At 43.8% G+C, this 4,585-nt stretch overlaps 1 pseudogene; it reads left to right on the forward strand.

The window, feature by feature from the left end:
- Nucleotides 1-1,050: 1,050 nt before the first annotated feature.
- Nucleotides 1,051-1,497, forward strand: LOC110219528 (protein mago nashi homolog pseudogene; annotated as a pseudogene).
- Nucleotides 1,498-4,585: the final 3,088 nt, after the last annotated feature.

Below are 4,585 nucleotides of genomic sequence, written 5' to 3' on the forward strand. Positions count from 1 at the left end.
CTGGACAATTTCATTGGCCATTACCCATGCCTGGAATGCTCTCCATCCTCATCTCTGTCTCTGGTTTCCCTGGCATCTTTCAAATTCCTCTAAAATCCCACCTTCTATAAGAAGCCTTTCCTGATCCCCCTTCCTGCTAGTACCTTACTCCTATTTACTCTGTGTGTCTTGTTTGTACTCAGTTGTTTTCATGTACTCTCTCCCATTAGGTTGTGAACTCCTTGACAGCAGGTACTGTTTTAGGCCTTTCTTTGTATCCCCAGTTTAGCACAATGCCTAGCACCTAGTAAGTACTTATTAACTCATTGACTGACCAATATAATTTGCTCAACGATTGATTGATTTGATTTATAGAGTGCCTCCCAACTAAAGTCAGGAAGACTTCTCTTTCTGAGTTCACATCTGGCCTTAGACATTTACTAGCTGTGTGACCCTGGACAAGTCACTTAACTCTGTTTGCCTCAGTTCCTCATTTGTAAAATGATTCAGTCTGACTCTCTTCCTGACCTCATTTGGGGTGTTCATGGCAAAGATACTGGAGTGTTTTTTTTTTAATTTTACAGATGAGGAAAATAAGGCAAACAGAGTTAAGTGACTTGCCCAAGGTCATGAAGGTAGTGAGTGTCTGAGGCTAGATTTTAACTCAGGTAGAGGAGTCTTCCTGACTCAAGGCCTGGCACTCTACCCACTGTATCACCTGGCTGCCCTAGAAGATGGTGGGGGGAGGACAGGAAGGGATCTCGATTGGGGTGGTTCTGATTTTTCTGGCCAAGACTCCTAGAGGCAGCTGAGGCCCATAGAGCAATTAGCATTCCTTGATTGTCAGAGAAGAATGGGATCAGCCACACCTCAAGACTCACCCACTTTCCCCCACTGCAGACTAATCTTATCATGTGAGGAAGTAATAGGGAAGAGCTGAGTTAACACTTACGCAGCCCTTCAGAAGGAAGACCCAACGCGGTTTGAAAGGCCCGGTCAGTGGTGTGGCTCAGGTTGGTGGAGGCAATCCATCCTCGAGTCAGACAGATTCAAGCCCAGCTTGACTCGACCATGGCCACCGACTTCTACCACCTGTGCTACTACGTGGGGCACAAGGGCAAGTTCTGACACTAGTTCCTGGAGTTAGAGTTTCGGCTGGAGGGGAAACTGAAGTATGCCAACAACAGCAATTATAAAAACAAGGGATGATAAGAAAAGAGGCTTATGTCCATAGGAGCGTGGTAGACGAACTCAAGACAATCATCACGGGACAGTGAAGTGACGAAAGAAGACGATGCTTTGTGGCTTCCTCCTGATGGGGTGGGGCAGCAAGAACTTGAGATTGTGATGGGAGATGAACATTTTTCGTTTACCACATCCACAACTGGCTCCCTCATTGAGGTGAACCAGTCCAAGGATCCCGAAGTTTTGCGGGTATTTTATTACCTGGTCCAGGACCTGAAGAAGTGTCTAGTCTTCAGTCTTATCGGCTTGCATTTCAAGATTGAGCCCATCTAGACTGGTTTGTTTGTTTGTTTGTTCTTAACTTTTTCTGTGTGCTTGGGTAATGGGCGGTTTTTTCATTCTCGATGTCAGAAGACTTTCCTGTAAGCTAAGAACTTTTTATGTGCTGTGTAAGTGATTGTCTTTAATAAATATGCAGGCCAATTTTAAAAAAAAAAAGCCCCCCTCAGCCTTCACTCAGGGTTTTGGAGAGGCCATTGACCCAATTTATTGGTTATTGCTGGCCTATCTAATAAATTGATCTGGGGGGCCATCTCCAGTCATCCTGATCTATAGCTTGCCACTGGACCCAGATGGCCCTGAAGGAGAAAGTGGCTGCTGACTTTGCACAACCCTCCCTCACTGTGATTCAACTGACTTGTAAGTCCTGGCACCATCTTCCTGATGTCAACATCCTCTTTGTGAAGGACAAACAACAACAATAAATTGATCATGCTTAGATCCCTGGCTTTGCTGAGGTGGCCAATGGCCCATTTTATTAAGTTAGACACATCACTGCTAATAAACTTATCTTGCCCAGAAAACTTGCCTCAGTGTATCTTTGTGGCATTTTTACTCACCACATCACCATCCCCCATAACTCTTTACACTAGAGTGACTCTCTCTGGTCACTAGTCCAGTGTGTACCGGAAGGAAGGAAACCAGCATTTATTAAGTACCTACTAAGTGGTGGAAACAGCTAATAACTTTAGGAATACCTTATTTAATTCTGGAAAGAGAAATCCAGGTTCAGATCTAACCTGTGACACTAACACTACTAGTGTAACTTTGGGCAAGTCATTTAATCTCCTTGGTCCTCAGATTCCTCTTCTGTAAAATGAGAGGCTAGGATTACATGGCCTCTGAAGTCTCTTCCAACTCTAAATCTATGATACTATGATATACATATATATGTATGCATGTACATGTATGTATAGCTATTTGTGCAGTAGTGGTACAAACAAAGCCACATTTTAATAAATATTATTATAATCTGATGTGGATATAATATGTTAATTGAAGAAGCCCATGTGCAGATGTATTAAAGAGTTCCTAACCATTTAGCCAATCTGTTTAATGAAAATATGTATTTACATAGTAATTGTATTTGAAGACCTAAAGGGTGTTAAATGCTTTTAATAAGATTTTATATATTTTTAAAAATACTTCATTTGATCCTCACAAGGAGGATTAAAACAATTATCCTCTTTTCAGTTTAGGAAACTAAGGCAGAGAGGTGAGGTGACTTGCCCATGGTTACATGGTTAGTGAAAAGTCTTTGAACTCCGATCCTACTGAGTGCAGGCCCTGGTTGTTGGGAGATGAAGTAATGGAGGGGAAGGAATAGGATGAGAGCTGATCTTTTGCCCCAAGACTTGGTGTCCTATAGTAGAAAGATTGCTAGGCTGAGAGTTAGACTTGGGCATCAGTCCCAGCTCAGCAAAAAGCCCCTTGTGGCTTTGTGGGTCACCTTGCTCTACCTTGCTAGGTAGTACGATGGATACAGCACCAAGCCTGGAGCAAGGAAGACTCCTCTTCCCGAGTTCAAATCCAGCCTCAGACACTCACTAGCTATGGGACCCTGGGGAAGCCACTTAACCCTGTGTGCCTCAGTTTCCTCATCTGTAAAATGAGCTAGAGAAGCAGATGGCAAACCACTCCAGTATCTCTGCCAAGCAAACCCCAAATGGACTCATGAAGCATTGGACAAGACTGAAATAACTGAACAACAACTCCTCATCTATAAAACGAGGAAATTAGACGAGGATTTCTTTACCTTTTTTGTTTCTTGGGCTGATGAAGCCTGTGCCTCCCTTTTCAGAATATTTGTTTCCTCCATCCATAGTTAAAGGAAATGCTGAATTTCAGTTAAAGGTTAGTGAAAATTAAAATATAATTTCTTTCCCATACAAATTCAGGGACTCCTCGAAATCTATGCATAGATCCCCATGTTCCCCAGCTGCAGAATTCCTGCATTATTAGACACTCTTTGAGGATGCCCCCTTCGCACTCCAACGTTTATGACACTACACGATGGTCTTTGTCCCTACCTTCTACCTTTAGCCAAACCCCTGCACCTGGAAAGGGTTGCAGGGATAGGATGGTTGTTTGAAATTCAGTTTTTTAGATTGTGCAGAGGGCTAATTAAACCCTCGTTAACACTTGGAACTAAAAATAACCCCTGAGGCTGGTTGAGTGTTTGTGATCTGTAGCAGCTATTTTCCCTTCCTTGCTATTTATAACAAAGTCTGGTTTCCTTTGTGGGTGAGCTTTGCCTTCTCCCCCTCCCCCTGTTCTGGTTGCAGAGGAAGTGGGGCTAAACTTGGGATTGGGAGGCTAAATCTTCACCCCAATACCATCAGAGATCTATAGGATCATAGACCACAAAATTTTAGAGACCTTTAATGGACCTTAGAGACCATCTAATTCTATACTCTCATTTTGTAGATGAGGAAACCAAGGCACACAAGGGCTAAGTAGCTTGCCCAAGGTCCAGCTATTCCCATTTTACAGTTGAGGAAACAGAGGCAAACAGAAATTAAGTGACTTGCCCAGGGTCATAAACTTTCCCAGGCTGGATTTGAACTCAGGTCTTTCTAACTCCAGGCCTCAGGCTCTCTATCCACTGCATTACCTAGGTAGCAGAGAAGTAGTGATGATGGAGGAAGTGCTGTAGGAGAATGTAAGGAAGGAGAGAGGAGGCAAACTTTGGTGAGGGAGAAAGGAAGGCAAACAGGGAGGGAGTAGAGGGGCAGGAAAAAAAAGCTGGAAGAGAGGGAGGAGAGGAGAAAGGGTAGGCAGAAGAGAGGCTTCCAAGCCCCGTGTAGATGTGAAGGCACAGGAAGGCTGTTTTGTCTTGAACAGTTTTTCTTTGTTGCAAGGGAGGGTTCCACAGACTGACGTAGGCGGGGGCGGGGGGGGGGGTATTGGGAAATGACAGCACAAAAATAAAAGGCGTCAATAAAACTTTTTAAAAAGAAAAGGTGAGACACACCAGAGGCAGACAGAGAAAGGTGAAAGGCCAGAATCTGAGGATGTACAGTCCTGAAGGGACAGTTCCTTTCGGCCACTTTCTTCTAACCCCCTCTTTTTGCCCTTTAAG

The sequence above is a fragment of the Phascolarctos cinereus genome, unplaced genomic scaffold, assembly GCF_003287225.1.
Source record: "Phascolarctos cinereus isolate Bilbo 61053 unplaced genomic scaffold, phaCin_HiC Scaffold_5;HRSCAF=322, whole genome shotgun sequence".
Lineage (NCBI taxonomy): Eukaryota > Metazoa > Chordata > Mammalia > Diprotodontia > Phascolarctidae > Phascolarctos > Phascolarctos cinereus.